Consider the following 18,390-nt stretch of genomic DNA (forward strand, 5'->3'; position numbering starts at 1 on the left):
ATTATACTTTCAAAACTGTTCATTTCTCAATCTCCCAATGTAAACCAAGGATTTAATTTTAATATAAAATTAGTTCCGCATCAGATGAATAACAGAAATATAAATAAATCAGCTTTGCAACTAGTTTAGCCCAGGGTTATAAGTAACTCCTCTAAATGAACTAAGAAGCACACCACAGAATTCCCAATGCATTTAAAGAACCTCCTTCTTGCAAGAGATGGACCTCCCTCACCCTGCTCAGGGTCAGATTTGAGCACCTTCCCTTCAAGCACATGATCATCACATGATGGGCTCTGCCCAGCACATAACCCCACATAAATTCATAGGCTCTAAACAATGGGATTTAGAAATAGTGGATGAACATTTTGCTGTAGGGAAGAGGGGATGGAAGACAATACCTAATTACTTCAGCCTTACAGATGAATTAGCATCTCAAGTGATAATGGAAACAAAGAAACACAGACTGAGGGCAATCACGCGGGCAATATTTTTTAGTGTCAGTCTATACCTGCTTTGTGCAGTAAACCAAGAAACAGCAGCTTCCAACCAAGAGCTGCAAAACACCCCACTGGCTATGAGGCACAGCTTCATGTTCCTTTAGCCCTTCATCTTCCCCATCACAAGGTCTGACATTCACCAGAAGCAGTGCCTGATTTCAGCATTTTCTTCCAGATACTGTGGAGACAGGTCCGGATTACATCCCCCCATTCCACAGGGGAAGGGACACAAGGCAGACCACTGTGGATGAACTGCACCTGCCCCAACTAAGAAACACTTCTCATGAATCCTCCTAACATAGCCAATCATCTACACCCTGCAAAGTTTAAGAAGCTGAAGTATTTAGCAGGATCAGATTTGTAGCAAAAAGGTAGACATAAAAATGTTCTTCTCCTGATTAGATGTAAAGGAGAAAAACTTAGAACATTTAAGCCTCTAAAAGGCTAAATGAAAGACTCCTTGTTATTTAGTTCATTCAGTTTGTTACATCAAAGTTCATATAGAGGACAAAGGAAGGAAGCTGTGATACCTTATCATTGAAAGGCCCTTATTTTAAAATGAAAGGTAATTAATGAAAAGAATTGTATGTATTGTAGAAAAGAATTATGTCATAAAATATCCAGTACTATAGATCAAATACGTTCTTCCAGTACACAGGTTATGAGGCTGAGAAAAATAGTGTTTCTTCTAAAGACAGAATGTCGTACCCATGCAATATTCATACCCAACAGTCAAACCTATTTGATAATTTTTTATATCTTTAAGTACGACTGGGATTATTCATTAGCTGACTGAAGCCTGCACTGTGGTATGTAAAACTTTGTGCAATGCTCATTATTGTGAGTCTTTTGATCATACAACTACTTTGTTTACAGATAAGGACAGCTTTTTGCCATCAGCCATGGTAAGGTGGCAGTTTAACTCATACTGGAACAAGGAAGATGTGGGAGTAAGCCAAAGTTAAAACTTTGTGATACTAAACAGCAGGTTGCCTGCTGTCTGCAGCATTAGCATTTAAGTTCTCTGCAGCTCAACTCATTTTGTATCAGAGGAGATTTATATCAAGCTGTGGGAAGGCATGCCAGCTTCTGGTTCTGTCTCACAGAATTACCATCAAGAACACAGATTATAAGGAGCAAAAAATAAAAGCAAACTTAGGGAAATATTTCATGTGCTACCAAAACTTGTAAAGATTACCCTTGTGCAAGAATTACTTTCTAAACATCTTACTCTTTGAGATACTTCTTGAAAAGCAAGATTTTCTTTCCTAATTGAGGTGTATAGTGAATTGGAATTCCAAATAAATGCAAGCCAGTATCAAACTACATATTTTGCTTTGTCTTACTCCATTCTGAAGTAATATTTACTGTTCATTTGTCCTTTTGCCGCCTCCTTATGCTGGGATCCCCAAAGGTGCAGTGCCAACTACAAAAATTCACAAGAAAATTTTGACTATAGTATTAGACTACTCAAATTGAGGGGAAAAGCACCTTGAGGATGAGACCTGGATAATTTACATCCTGAAAAATAAAATGTGATTTTCTATCTGGGATACAACCGAAACCCCAAGTTTTCTATTTCCTCTCAGAGTATTACTTTATTAATAGCAGATCTTTTGATACACTGTTTCATAAGCAAAACTATTTTCAACAGCATTGACATATTTGACCATGCAAATACAGAAACATAAGGAAAAAAATCTCATTTTCCCTTTGTTCAAATATTTAGCTGTGAACATGCTTTTTCAAAGACAGCACAACTACTAAAAATTTCACTGCATTAAGATAGAACTTCTTTACCAGAAAAGTAAAGTTGTTCGACATCTGCAAGTCAAAAAAAACCCACATAGAAAAATCCCTCCCTATTCTACTGCCTTCCACTGCTGTTACATCAGCCCAAGACCTGTGACAAATTAACTCTACCCTGCAGCCAAGTGAATTTCTGTTAGCGACTTCTTATGGAGGAAAGTAAAAACAGAATAATCAGGAGTTCTGCCCATCAGACAAATCCAGCTGTCATTCTGCTTAACTTCTTCAACAAATGTCCTCAGACCCACAGGAGAGAAAAGAAACACCATTTGGCATTTAAACCTGAGGTGCCAGGATTCATTAAAGTGGAAAACAAGTCTGGATTGATTACTCCAATTTTAAAAGGTCATGAATTCCTAAGGTTTTTTTGTTTCTTTTAATGCATATTTAGTTATTTTACCAGGCAATTGTTTTAAATTGTAAATTATGACCCTGTATAATGGGTACTGCCTTAATTAGATTTTAACTATATGCTAATCTGAAAGGGGGGGAGATTGTTTCATGCTTTCTCAACGTCTGCTAATATCCCTGCATATCCCATAAAAATGCTAATTGAGAATCAATATAACTAACTTTTATAACTGAGTGACTTAAAGGTACAGAGCTTCCACAAACAATGGCCTATTTGAAACATTTAAATTTAATCTGAAAGTACCATTTTTGCTTCCATTGCATGGCCAGTGATTTATATCAACCATTTTCGAAGTAGTCATGGAGAGAAAAGCAGTGCAGAGAAGAACAAAATTCCAGTAAAATAAGTAGACCAACTCATAAAGGTTTCAGCTGTGCTGTGTGGTTACAAGGTAGAGCATAAAATCAAAGTTTAGCTTGGTCTCAAAATCAAACCAATGACCTTCAAGATTCAGCAGTTAAAAACTTTTCCACCTTTAACATTTTGCTCAGATTTTGCTCACGAACTCACACAAACTCATAACTGTCATTTTTTCTTTTACAGATTGTACTGATAATTTCATTTTTAATCCTAACAAATTTACCACAGTGATGACCAAAGAAAATATATATAAAGCTTATCAGTACAATCAGCAGTAAAATAGGAGCAATGCTATTTTCACTGATGACCTCATCTTTAAAAAAAAAAACAAAACTCTTTTTCAAAAGCATTCCTCCTTAAAGAAAATAAACATTCTTCAGGCAGTAATGTCAAATTTAAGTAACTGGAAATGGAGAAGAAATAAGGTCAGCACATCTAATGGATCCATAAGATTAGGAGATTACTAACAGCCCACCAGGCTCACCCTTGAGTGTCAGATGTGGGGTGGCAGATCCCAGCAGCAGAGGAGCATTCAGTCAGGAGGGAGCAGAGGACAGCTGCACAGCTAATGGGATGTGCCACTCCAGTGCAGCAATCAGCTGATATACAGCCATCACTGAAAATTGCTCTAATTTGGTGCTTATCACCTATCTTGCTAATATCTTGGTAACAGGAAGAAACACAAATACATGCTTAAATATGATGCCCACATCACACAAAAGTTGAAGGCGAATCTTACATCAATTACTCCAATAGAAAATTGGTATGGAGGCAGTTCTGTTGAACCTGACCTTCACAACTGCATCACTGTCTGCAATCACTGACCAAAATTACAGCATGCTGACTGTTCCACTCCCTCCCATATCTCAGTTTTCCATGCACAGTCACCAAATTTCATCTTTGGAGTTTTGATTAATACAAGTATTATCACATATATTAAAATGTATTTAAGAAAAGAAGTTTAGACTTCACTGTTTCAGAAAGGCTCTGTGTTACAGGATGGTTTACAACTGCTTTAAAGGTAAAGCTGTCCCTACACTGTGCTTACAGAACCTGTGAATAATCACTAGCACCTCCTCATGTCTCAGAAACAGCTGAAAACCACAGATCTAATAAGAGACCAAAATAATACCCATACCCTTTCCCCCATTCTGCATCTCTTCAGAAGTTCTCTTTTGGAACAAAGTGAATCTTAAGTTACTTCTAGAGGTTTATATGATCACAAGTCCAGAAGGAGATCCATCAAAACACTCAAATAATGTCAATGTGCTTTAAAATCTAAACAGAGATGCACAGGAATACCCAACAATATGATGACTTGTGGGAAGCAAATTAATTTTGATTTGCCAAAGATGTCCACCTGGAGCTGCCAGTCATTTCTACATGTACACTGGAACTTCAAAGAGCACTGCTGTAAAAATATACATTCCTCTTGAAGATACACACCTAATATCCATCTTAGAAAAAACTTACTTTCTGTCCTGTGGAGTATTTCAGACACTATACCCATGACTTCTGTTTTGGCTTTTGGCTTCTGCTTTGTTTTGTTGATTGGGCTTTTTTTGTTTGCTTTTAGATTGAAAAGCACTTGACCCTTAGTGAAGCAAATTGCTCCTTTCCAGAGTGCACTGTCAATGACAGTCCTGCATACTAAAATGGTATTAAGTCTTCACAATGAGATTTTCTGTTGGTGCCCAGAAACACATCTGCAAGAAAGGGTTTATTCAGAACTAGATTTTTACACTAAAATAATACTGTTCATATTCCCTCTCCCTCACAGCTGCTGCTGATTACAGGCTCAAGATGAAACAGCAGACGCTGGTTCTGAAATACAGACCTTAATAATTACCCTTTTTATTTAACTGTTTACCTTCTGATCTGACTCTTGACATCTGCAGTTTATGAGCAACATACAATTCTAAAAGCTTTCATATTTTAATTATAGATGCAGGCATAAATAGTTCAACAGAACATAGGAAAGAAAACCCTTTGTGCTGATCATGGGGCTGGCAGTCTCTAAAACCCTGCCTTGCCTCCTTTACCCAGCAACAGGCAGAGTGCTGTTGGATGGGAATTTGTCATGTCCTCGGGTGATAATAACTAGAATTTCCCAAGGGCAGACACACACCTGTGCTCGAAGTCACCCATGCAATGCTGCTGTGGTTTGTGCACGTGGCTGTGTGCTGTGGAGCACTGCAGTGTGCTTCACAGACTAATTTCTGAAGCTCTCAATGAAACAAGCATATGCTCAGCTTTTAGGAAGCAAAGAACCCTAGAATTTAAGTGCACTATCCACAACATATTGAAAAAAATAATTTGTTTGATGCATAATGCTTGCCTTTAAACATAACTTCTGGATGCCAGGGTTACATTGAGTGTGTCTGTTGTCATCTTGTTGCAAAAGTTCCATACCTTCTTGGTGATTTCTCACGGGCATCTCTTCACAGCACAGCCAACAAACTTCGGCTCTCTCCTCACCCAGCTAACCCACTCTTTTGTAGCACTGGTCTTCTTACTGGACACAGCTGTGGCCTATTAAGGGCAGGCCTGCTCCTAATCTTTGGTGATTAGTACAGCTGCAACTCCTCAGGTGTGAGATTGCCTTCTGCACTATCTTTATTTTCTCACATTCTATCCCTCCACATGTGTCCACCATCAGTCAGGATGAAAGAGTAAAGAGAACATATAAACAATTGATAATTTCTTTCTGATTAATTTAACAAAAGCATTCATGTTAGAAGGAGCTCTGGAAGTTGTCTGGTCCAACCCCATACTCAAAGGAGGGCCAACCACACTAGGTTGCTCAGTGCTGCATCCAATCAGGTTTTGAATATCTCCAAGGGCAGAGATGTCACAAACCCTCTGGGCAGCCTGGCCCAGTGCTCAGCCACCCTAAAAAGAATAAATCTTTACTTCATTCAGATTTTCCCCTATTTCAATTAGTGCCCATTGCCTCCCATCCTGTCACTCGGCACACTGAGAAGAGCCTGGCTTCATCTTCTTTACTCACCTCCCCATCAGGCCATCACACGCGTGGATAAGATTGCCCTGAGCTTCCCTTCTCCAGTCTGAACTCCCAGCTCTCTCAGCCTCTTCTTGTGTGTCAGATGCTCCAAGACCTTTGATCCTCTCCATGGTGCTTTGCTGGACACACTCCACTCTTCTGGAGTGAGACACAGCACTAAACACAACCCTCCTGCAGTGCCTCACCAGGGCTGAGCAGAGGGGAGCAGGGTAAGTGAGCATGCAATTTTAACTAGATTCAGTGTTGCACACACCCTTCCCACACGGCTGAGAGGGAATAACCAGTCTAACAGAGAGAGCAATCCTTTCGCATACTTCTGAAACACAGAATTTAAATTTACACTTCAAAATGTTATCAATTTATTAAGTTCACATTACTGTGAAAGTAAAACCACTTTCATCCTGAGGTGTAAATCTGAATTGGCAAAATCTCTGGGCTTGTTACACAACCTATAAAGTAAAACACAATCACCACTCTCCTTTCACTTGCCCAAGTTTATCATGCTGATGCCAAAAGCAAGGTAAAGTATATTCCTACAGTGTAAGAGAATTACAAAACAAAAGCAAATCATGATTCATATAAAACTATTGTGACCTCCAGCCTTCAGAACTGCCAATACAATAGCATCAAATTTACCCTTAGAGACTTTTTCTTAAAGTTAACCTAACAGCTAATAGTAAGAGCAGCTAATGAGAAATCTAGCAGACTCCATTTTTATATTTTATGTATATAAATTACACACATATCCATACACATGATTCTAAAAAGAGGCCCAGTTCATCTTAGATCAACTTCTGAGTGAGCACAGGAGTAAATATAGCTAAGTTTCAAACTCTTCCTGGGGTGATTCATTTGTTTTTGCCATGTGTCTTGTGCAATGGGATCTACACATTAGGACAAGGAAGCATCCTTCCTCTGCATGGGCAGAATGTAGCATGCTGTCAAGGCTACTGAAACATGAGCAGAAACAAAAAGATTAAAACCAGCTTTTGAACTCAAGATATTTTACATGTTATTTAGAATAAAGACTTTCTGCCTTTTTTTTTTTTAAGGCTGAGCTCCACCTTACCAGATCACACAGTTCAACTTTTTGTGCCACAAATATATGTAAGACCCTGCATTATAAAAAGGACTGATGTAAAGGGCATTTTTTAAAGAGCACCAGGGTAGTTTTTAGAACAAACCCACTTGCACCTTAACATCAATACAGGTTCAGGTTGCCATTTTTAAAAAAGCTGGGCTTCTAACTCCATATATATTCTCATTTCCCGATCCTTAACATTTTAGAATTAAAAAAAAATAAAAAAACCCAATAATTAAAAAAACAACAAAGGCAAAACACATCCAATTTTTATACTACAAGTAAAAATCCCTCTAAAGCAATGTGGCCCATTTTGTGATTCCAGTAACACCATACAAATGGATGCCAAGAACATTCTTGACAAGAAATGCTGGAGTGACATGCATTATCCTACCCAGGAGACAATCTGCTAAATATGCATCTGGTTAACATCAAGTAGTTGTCCTTCTTGGGATCATAATTTTTTCTTTGTCATCTCTGACTATACATATATCTGTATAGAGAGATACCTCTCAGCAAAGGTTCACAACTGCAGCAGTAGGCAAGGGCAAGCTCATTCTGCCCATGCACTGGGAAGACATTTCTTAGTGGGACAGTATCAGTTTGCACACAGCCTCATGCATCATACATGCACCAGTCCCATAACCATTCTGGCTTATTTCTAGCTCCAGTTGTGGACCAGGCACTCCTGTGCCAAAAAAACCCCTGGTTTGGTCCCTATTCTTATGTTTCATTTACATATTTTACTCAGCTTTTTGCTTTAGATTTTTCCAGGTATAGTTATAAAATACTAGTTAGTCAAAAATCTCATTTTTTGAGAAGTGATTCATAAAGTTGGAGTTGAAAAATAAAAATACCCATACCAGCCTTTATGCCTTCTTTACCAGCTTTTAAAAATCCCAGTGTTAAGTTCCATTTCATGCTCAGTAGAAGGTTGTAATTATAAAGCATGCAGGACAAATTATTTCAAGTTAAGGTAAAACTCTGCCAATGAATTTCAGGCAAAGCAGAGGGTATTTTCAGGTCCAACACTAACAGCATTTTGTCTACCTGCCCTCCTCTCCCCAGTCCCCTGCCACCCATTTCTGGTTCTCAGGTCCACATACCTGTATGGAACTGATAGCTCAGTTTAGTGGCAAACAGGAAGTTTTCAGAAAAGTGATTAATTCCTCGACAGTTATTAAGTACTCCAAAGTAGCTACTCAATAGAAAATAGACTCTCACTAGAATAACACTGTTTTTAATATACATACTGCTTACATTCTTCTTTGTGTTATAGGATCTTTGGGTACAAATTTGAATTTGACTTCTCCCTGCTTTACAGAAAGAACACAAATGATGTCAAATCTCTTTTTGTTCAGGTATAAAACTTGCTGCTAGAGACTAGCTAGAACACTGAAGTTTGAAGGCACAGCCTTATTAAATATTAACATTCTGCTGGATTTTTATATTCCATTTCAATATATTTGTGGCCAATAACCATCCATTTCCCTCGCTTGCAGAAGCTGAGCAGGTGTGCAGGTAGCTGGTTACCAAGACAACATACCGGCAAGGGATTAGAGCAGACACTTGTATGTGTATAACTCTGAATAATGCAAACACTGCTAAGTGATACATTTTTCATTATTCGAATATCACATGATGTTTTATGCCATTTAATATTTTTTTGCCTGTTGAACATGCTCCTGTTAAGAACCCAATTCAAACCTCACAAGCAAATGTAATTATAGTTTCATTATAACAATGAAAATACCACTTTATGCATTTCTTCTATGAGCTCAATAAGTAGTTATACAAACATCTGTTCCATTTCCTACATCTCACATTTAGAAGAACTAAGCACCAAGAAAGAGACATTTATAAAAACAAAAGTGAGATGAAGAAATGTATCAGAACTCTATCAGATATACAAGCACTTCACCAAGAAGGCTGAGTACTTGAACCAGGCATATCTTTGCAGTAATTCTCCCCTCATTGCTCTAGAGACAGATACCAGTCCTTTAGCAATGCCTTAAATTCTGTTTTGTTAAACTGTGGAAAGCACTGCAGAACATTCTGAAGTGTTTTGTCAACAAACTATGAATTACAATGTTAACCAACAACTTTTAATAAAAGAAATGAGCAGAGGTAAATAGGAACCACATTTTAAAATGTCTTTATGTTAGAGACAATTTGAAGTGGACTTATTCAAAACAAAACCTTTACAGAAATTTGAATATATACCACCACATCCTAATTTTAATGCTTCATTTTTATTTTACACATACTGCCAGAGGACAGAAAACCTATGGCTTCCCCCATAGTTCTCATAGTAATAGCACATTTCAGCTGCACCAAAATGTGTCGAGAAAAGCACAAAATAATGAGAAATGGCTCTTTTTGATCCACTACATACAAGATCAAACAGCTGCATTTTATAATTCAGCAAACCTCAATCTCCACTTTACCCATGACAATCATCCATAGTATGAGAGGGAGAAATGCTGAAGTTTCCTCATGTAGATGGAAAATGTTAAGTGCTACTGTCATTCTGTTTTCTGCAACATGAAGGAGAAATGGTCCTTCCAACAGGAATTTCTAGGACTGAAAGTAGGAGGAAAAGGTTCAAGTGTCATCACTTTAAATTCGTAGATTTCAAAATGAGGAAGATAAAACCTGATGTATTTTAATGGATACCTGGGCTTTTTAAAGGCAAAGAAGAACAGAAAAGACAAGTTCGTGTGCTTTTCATCCTCCTTCTATACTGTAACTTCTTCCTGCTCTGAGCAAACTGCCTACCCTTGCCCCAAAGTGTAGCAACACTTATTCTGCCTCAACAAACATTTTCAGATATGTTTCAAAATCAGATCTCCACAAAACAATTAAAATAAAATAAAATAAAAACTTAGGTTTTATCTGATTTCAAACTTTTCACTGAGGTCAGATGATACAGAGGAACCTGGAGGGTATTATAAGCACTTCTAGTAATTGAAACTATCCTCCTTTGAAATAACTAGTGGCTACATAACTCACCTGTCCTGGTGCCTACAAAAGTCCTGATAAAAACAAAGATGACTTTAAAATACCTGCACATCCAGGATCTAAGGGTAGGAGGGAAGAACCACAACAGTTCTTCTCTAGGGTTAAGGGTACAACCTCAGCAGCTGTGTAGTTAAAAAAAAACTTAAGCTGTGGAAGTTTGTGGGGATGAAGTGTTTATGTATTTCTCAGTACTGTGACTTTAGGACTTTCAATATAACAAAATGAACAAAAATTAGAGTCCCTGAGCTTGAGGAACCTTAGTCTAGATCTTCAGAGATGAAAAATGAAAACCCTGGAAACACTTCAACACAGGTGACTGATCGCTGGAGAAATCGCATTCAGTTCAATGAGGCAACTTGCATGGCCAAAATGATGCTTTTAATTAACTATTTCCAGGACTCGCATTTTTAATTTTGCTGCAGCCTGCCCAGAAAAGATGAGAGACTCAACCTGTCAACTGCTTAATTAGACTGGGTTTCAATTCTCAGACTAGCTTCCTCCAAAGAAACCGCCATCTGTTTCATGTTGCAAACCCCCTAATGTCTCTCCTGGCTTGATACTGAATTCAAGATAAATACTTGTTAAAATCAAAGATCCAACCATGCAAAGAGACTCTCGTAGGGTTAATGCTTCCACAAGCTCACCAAAGTCAGAGAGACTTTACAGTAGAATTAATTTTTTTCACACCACAGCCCTTCCCTGCCTGGCGACTGGACCGACCACCCAGTAAGGAGGGAAGATAAGACACAATAGAGATAATCAAAATTCCAGATAAAATAACATGTATTGAAATTTAAAATTCTACAAGTCTATTTCATAGTATATGAATATATATATGAATTTAAGTATCATAGTATATGAATTTAAGTATCATAATATATGAATTTAAGAATCAACTAGGTCTCTGCTCCTATTGCTTTTCACAGAATATTTGTGCCTAACAGCAAAGCAGTGGCATAATGCACAGCTAAAGTTTCTTGTTATTAGAAGGTAGACCAGTATGTACCTCTTGACCCACCATAAAGTACTGGAGAAACCATAAAGGCCCAAGCAAAAAGTAGTGGAGAAACCTCAGCAAATAGCCAAATGCCCACCTAGCTGCTTGCTCACTCCTCTTCAGCAGGAAAGGGGGAGAAAATAGGATGGCAAAGCTTGTGGGTGGAGGTAAAGGCAGAGGTATTGCTTACCAATTACCTCCAGAAGCAAGACAGATTTGACAGATGAAAACTCCTTCAATTTATTGTCAAGGGAAACACAGACAAATATTAAAGCAATATCCTTTCTCCTTTCCATTCCAGACTCCTCACACTCCTACACCCTCCAACTCCTGAGCAGCACAGGGGAAATGGGCATTACAGTCAGTACACAAGGGTTCCTCTCTACCACCCTTTCCCTCTTTGCTCTTCTCCCTTGCTCCAGCCCACCCTCTTCCCAAAGACTGCTGTTCTTAAGGAAAAAATTTGTCTGCAGTGTGGGCTCCTCCTCAGGCTACAGCACCTGCTAAGGTATCAGGAGACACCTCTTTCTCCTCCTCCTTCTCTGACCTCTGTTTCCCTCTACTGTTTGCCACACTTTTCCCCCTCCTCCTTTTCCTGTCCAGCATTTTTTGTCCCTTTTTAAAATAGGTTTCACAGAGGTGCCACGCTCGTGGCTGATGGGCTCTACTGTGTCCTGTGGTGAATCCACGGGAGCTGGCTATGTCCAGCTTGGAGCAGCCTCTGGGCCCTTCTCACAGAGACCACCACTGCAGCTCATCACCTTCAAAACTCTCCAGGGACACCCAGAGCAATGCCAAACATCTACAAGTTCTTGGAAAGAGACAGAGATTGAACAGTATATCAAAGTCTCAAATCTCAGCTAAAAATCAAACACTGCTACATCACCCAAAAGGAATTACAGATTAGAGTGGGCAAGAGAGGAAAACAACCCTCGTGATTTAACAATAAAGGTCTGGGGATGCTAAGGAGCAGCAGAAGAGTTACCTCTTTTGAAATAGGACCATAAAGAAAGCCACTTCATTTTGGCTCTTAGGGATGAGGGAGAAAGTTTTCTGAACTTAGAATCCACTCATCTTCACAATATAACCACAATTTCTCAACTGCATTTACAGCAGAAGCTCTGCAAAAGGCTAAGCAGCACTGACCTCAGTACAGCACAGAACTGTTTGTGCTGGAGAGATCACAGGCCCGTGAATAATTACCCACTCTGCTCCAGCCACTTCAGAGACATTGCTTTATGAGATTTTGTGTTTCTTAACCTTTATGTTATTGTGCTCATATCATAATCAATTACATAGGTTTTAGGTTGGTGTACTTGCCCAAGTGTTTCTCATTTCACCTCTGCTGTTGTTGAACTTTGGTCTCTAAGATTTCTTCATTAAACAGCACATATTTGTATCAATATCCACTGCATTTGCCTACAGCATTTCCCTTGCTAAAGCAGGCTCTCTTACATGCCTTTAAAGAGGGGCTTTCAAAGATGTAACATAAACATGACTCTGTTCAACTTAATTACAAAGGAAGGAGATATTCCCCATGGTCTCTGGCAATCCAAACATTATAGAGCAGAGACCTCAACTAAAAGCTAATCTGATTTTTAAAAAAAAAATGCTGGCAGACAATTTTAGTTTAAGCTTCCCTAAGACTCCAATATGTTATATTTCATTTTCTTGAGGTTATGTATGTTATCTATTTAAGAATCTAATTCCTCGTTTTTAATAATAAACCTTAAGCATTTAAACTAACAGCTTTAAAACATTCAATACCATCAACAGCCACCCTATTAGTCATTATCACACACACATAGCTGCTTGTACTAACTGTGATGGCCTCCAGTAAACAAACTGGAAGAGAAATTAAATTTTCACACTAATATAAATACATCTCAGCAACTTCTCTTTCATAAATGATACTGTTTATATATCAAAGTGATATTTTTCAGGCAAAAGAAATTATAATATCCAATAGTACCACTTTTCCATATGGTTTGGGTGGGTTTTTTCTTTTGTTTTTTTTTTTTTAAATCAAAGCACTGCTGTAATTTGATCTTCTAATTTATTACCATAGCCTGAAACTTCTGAATTGCAAAACACTAAGTTCTGCATCCTGCTGTTGATTCTTCTTTAATGAAAGAGAGTAAACATTGCTGTTCATCCTCTCCAGCCTTTCAAATACCTTTTATATAATCAACCTCATAGTTCTATTGAGTCCTGCAGAGTTAAACTGCAGGATTTCTGATAAGATTTTTTATCAAATCCAGTGCCACTCCAGAAACTGAGCATTAGCAGTGTTTACAAAACTGCTCCACCATTTCCTCCCACTAATAGAGGGAAAAAAATAAGCCAACTATGAAATCTAATTGTCTTCCATAGTTTCAGTGTCTGAAAATGGAAGAATTGCAGTTACTTCAAATCTCTTTCTTCACAGCCAGAGACAGTTACAGACACCTGTAAAGGTAGTATTTTCAACCAAGAGCTCTTAAGGGTATTGTTTTTCCTGGACACCCATTTCTGTCAATGCACACACAAAGATGATGAGTGCTGCAGCACTCACAGTGACAATTTCTCATCATGTTTCCCTAACATGTCTGACCTAATCATCCAGAGGGAAAGCTAATTGGTTTTATAGTTTTGGCTGAGAAGAGTGGCTAAAATTTAGTCCACTTGAAAGTGAGACTAGTATGGACATTAAAAAAAAATTAAAAACTTACTAAGGATGTCAACTCATGTCTGAAGGGGTATGGCATGACTCCAGTGTGCATACATGCTGAAATTGCATTCTGATACTCAAATGGAAAACAAGTAACTGCATTTTTTCTGCATTCACAATCATCTATTCTTTATGCTCAGATTCAGCATAGACTTAAGACTTCCCAAACACCCTAAAAAATCTCCAGTTGTAGAGCAGAACAGCAGAAGACACAAATCTGTTGAGGAACAAGAGTCAGGAATCAAGAACACTGTCAAATGGGCATGGAGGACCTGCAGTAGCAGGGAGCTAGTTAAATTTGCTTTCTGTGATGATTCTCAATATAGAAAGACATCTAGGATTGCAACTATAGCGAAAAAACAGGCAAAATCTTATTTAGTCCTGCTGAGTCCCAGTAAGCAAGCAGCAGAATGCTTGAAGCCTACCTAGAATTTTTTATAATATCATCATGGTACAGACACACATAATAAAACATTTATTCCTTTCCTAAATACTTAGTAAACAGATAGCTAAAAACATGTAGCTTAAAGCTCTGGCTATAGGCTCCCCCTCTACCTGCCAGAACATACTGAGTGTCATCTTAAAATTGCCATCACACAAACACATACACCAGCCTTGGCAAGGTGGAACAGCCACCTGCTGCACATGTAGTTCCAGCTAATCCAATCTACCTTTGAGTTATAGTGTCTGCAGTTTGCCCTGGGAATGCTGCTTTCCCCAACTGGTTACTTTGGGAATTATTTTTTTTAAAAACTGAGAATAGAGTACCAGGGTACCAAACCTTTATGGAAAAAAGTTGTGGCTTTCTGAGCAAAACTACAAGGCACATGGAGTCATCTCAGGTTCACAGGGTCGGCTGCCCTCATTTAGTCCTAACAGGTTGGTTCTGATGCTTGCAAAGACACCAGTGGATCTGAACTTTAACACTCTAGTTCTAGGAAGACTGGCTAACTTGGCATTAGCAGAGCATGAAAATCTGGATTTGTTTCAAGTCTAGTGCTCCAACCTAATGATCCCCCTCAAAAGCCAAGCATCTCTTTGTGGAGCCAGCGTGGCCCAGTCAGACCCACATGCTCAGGCAATGCCCAGAAGCAGCAGTGCTGCTGAGATGCCTCCAGAAGGGCTTAGCTCAGGCTGAATATAACAGCTGCTACCAAACCCTGCCAGAACTGAGCAGGCTCTTCACAAGGCCAGCCCTGCTTACAGTCTTTTGTGGTCTGAGCACACACTGACAGCTTGAACTCGACTGTATCCCTGCACCAGGACAAAAGATGCTGACATCTTCCTTCACCCCTCAGCACTATCTCCTCAGGTCACAAACTGCTTCAGCTTCCAGAGTGCTACAGTTTGTCAGGTGGAGGGTTCACAGCAAGTGCATCTTACACGTGGCAGCAGACACGGATCTTTGAGTAAAGCAAGCAATGGCAGCACACCACGTACAATTTTATCTGTGCCCTTTTAAGCAAGGTGCCCTTATTTAATTCCTGTGCCCCACAGAAGCACTAAAAGAAAACTAAAAATACATCCCTGCTGCTTCACAGTTTCCATTTTTTTCAGAAGATAACAAAGAGCCCATGAATTGTCCACACAGAATTTAATTGGTGCAGTTTATATGAATTCAAAAACTCACTGTACAGTAAGATCCTTGGCATGGAGCAATTAGAGCTGGCTAAATTTTTTCAAAACCCACGCTGCTTCTGCTCCCACTCCAAGACTGGGTCACTCTTTGTTATGTGAACTATCTTCAGAAAGAAAAAGCTGACAGTGAAAGTCTGCAAAGCTCCTAATTGCTAGACTTCTAAAAGAAAGCAGAAAGATAGATCAATTTAAATTCTCCCCAAGAAAACCACTGTAAAACTCTGGGGTTTGTTTTATGATCTGTGTCACTGGCAATGGAATTACTCTGGAATACTTCAGAAATATTGAGCCTCTTCCTCAGCAGGGGACAAAAGGCCCAATACTAAAAAGTATCTAGCTTCAGATTAATTAGATATTGTAACTACAGTCCATAGTACTTTTTACAGATATATATGCTTTTATTGTCTTCTCTTTAATTGTTTGAAAGACAAACTACATCATCCTGCTCTCCCACAATCCTTTTCTTTACTTCCACAAAGTCACTAAAAAAAGCAGAGACCCTTCAAGATGTGTGCAGTGATGCTGAATTTCTTGAAGGAAGCAGTGACAGAGTTATTATAACAGCTTTTACCCCAAGGGCAGAAAGTCTGGTAAGAGAGGGGTCCAGCACAAGATAACTTCAAGGAGAAACAGTAAAAAGAGGTCTTACACAATGAAAACTGTAACTGCTGAATGTGTTCTGCTGTCCCAAAACTCAGATAACAGACAGCAGCAGTGTTGCTGAAGATGGACCAGACTGCTAAGAGAATACAGAGAATGAGACAGTCCTTCAGACACATTTTAAATATGAAAAGAAACAAACAAAAAAAATTGCCAATAAAACAAAAACCCACAACATCAAAGAAATTACCGCAGCAAGCACATGAAAGAGTCATTAAGTTCTTCACTGGAGTAGGGCAGACTTCATGTTAAAAGTACACATACCTCCCTAAAGAAATTACTATCACCACTCATTTTCAAAATCCCAAACAGATGGTGAACAGTGGAGCAGACACATGACAGCTAATAAGAATGAGTTCTCAGGGATAGAAATTACTGAGATAGAAGCAAAATCCAAAGAGCTTATTGCTGTCAAGTCTGGGTGGCAGAACCATCTTAATCACAGAACACCGAATGAACTGGTACATGAAATTTTAAGTCTGATAGCACAGATATTAAATAAATCCATCAAATGAGGAAATACCACATGGCTGAAGAAAGCCAAATATGGTGTTTATACTTGGAAGGAAAGAGGGAAAAAAGTCATTTTGGTAGCACAGACACATCAGTCATCTACAGATAGTACACAGATCTTGACAAAAGAATGGAAAACAAAAGCAGATTAAATACATTACAGAAGACTGATCATATCATACTAGTCCAAAATGTCTCTTTTCTATTTCATTCCCACAAAAAATGTGAATGTAATTTGGATTTTAATAAATCATTTGGCAAAGTACTCCATAGGCTAAACTGGAAAAAGTGGGAAAAGTCAGCAAAAGTATAAGATGTATAAATCAGATAAACTATTTAAAAGATAAGTAAGAGCAAAGGGAAATTATCAGGCAAAAATATCATTATAAAGGAAGTTCCTTCAAAGTAGTCTTTCAAGATAGAGTTGAACATCAGGAGTGAAGAAAAGCATGTCAATGGACACAAAACAAGGCTGAGCAGGGCAAGATGCAATGCCTGTAAGATCTGAGTGCAGGATGACTCCAAACAATCACTGTGGCTCCATCCTGCGACCAGGAAAGTGCAGCCAAGAGAACTGATGTTGCTTTCAGAACTGTTTTGGAGAGGGGTCCTGACATTGGCCAGAGGCTTGAGGTGAATCTAAAGAATTCTAAAGAAGAATCTAAAAATTCTAAAGACCACAAGTTTTCTGCAGCAGACTTAGGTCTTCAATCTCCAGAAATCTAGTTTATATTAAAAAATCCCAAAAACTAGAATACTCAAAATGAATCTGTTCACCTGGTACTGACCTTTAAACTGTGGCAACCGTGTTGCTAACAGTCTGTCAATGAGGAAGCTCAAAGTATGTCAGGTGTGTCTACAGAGGCACACTTGCAGCAACAACTCCACTGTAAGCATGCTCATAAGGTAAAAGCTATGTCTTTTCATGTAAGAAACACTGATTTGTCTAAGCCAAAATGAAAAACACAAAACCATCCTTCAAACCAGAGGACAACAAGGAATGCATGGTCATTTGTTAACATGGGAAAAATTACTTTAAACTAAAGATGACAAGGATTTGACTGCCAAAGGGTTTGGTTCTAGAGCAACTTTTCAGTAAAGGGAACCATGGGGAATTGTTTGACTAACACGAGGAGGAAGCCAAGCTGTTTCTGAGGAGAAGCTTCACCAGCAGAGGACTGTATGTTGCACCGGACAGTGCCAGCAGAGACTGAACCTGCTGATGGGGTAGCACTGCCCACCAACCTCACCACCAAACCACATCTGACCAAGCCATGCCACTCTTGCCTCCTCTTTTTTCTCTGCTTGAATGTGTCACTTACCTGCTGTGTCTTTCTCCACTCAGGTGGCAGCCTCCAGGACTGTGACTCATTAGGTACATATATGGCTCCTGACAGGAGCCCCAGTAAAGCCTCAAGGCTTTACCAGACGTGGTTAGAAATGATGAAGCAGTGAGGCTTAGCAGGTAGGCAGGATCCATGAGGACAGTCTGTGACACTGATGTCTAGCACAGCAGTGTAGGGGCAATTTAAAGCTGTTAGATCTCTTCAGCTGTTAGATCCCACAATTTGTATTGCTGCTTCCTGTATGAGCTGGTAAAATTCATACCACAAACTCAATCACATAAAATATTAATCAAAGAATTAATATTTGAAGACATAAGAAAA

At 38.9% G+C, this 18,390-nt stretch overlaps 1 long non-coding RNA gene across 1 annotated transcript in view; it reads right to left on the bottom strand.

Moving 5' to 3' along the window:
* Positions 1 to 18,390, bottom strand: part of LOC141728922 (uncharacterized) — a 124,156-nt gene that overhangs the window by 97,140 nt on the left and 8,626 nt on the right. The window lies entirely within an intron of this gene.

Source organism: Zonotrichia albicollis, chromosome 4 (genome assembly GCF_047830755.1).
Source record: "Zonotrichia albicollis isolate bZonAlb1 chromosome 4, bZonAlb1.hap1, whole genome shotgun sequence".
Classification (NCBI taxonomy): Eukaryota; Metazoa; Chordata; class Aves; order Passeriformes; family Passerellidae; genus Zonotrichia; species Zonotrichia albicollis.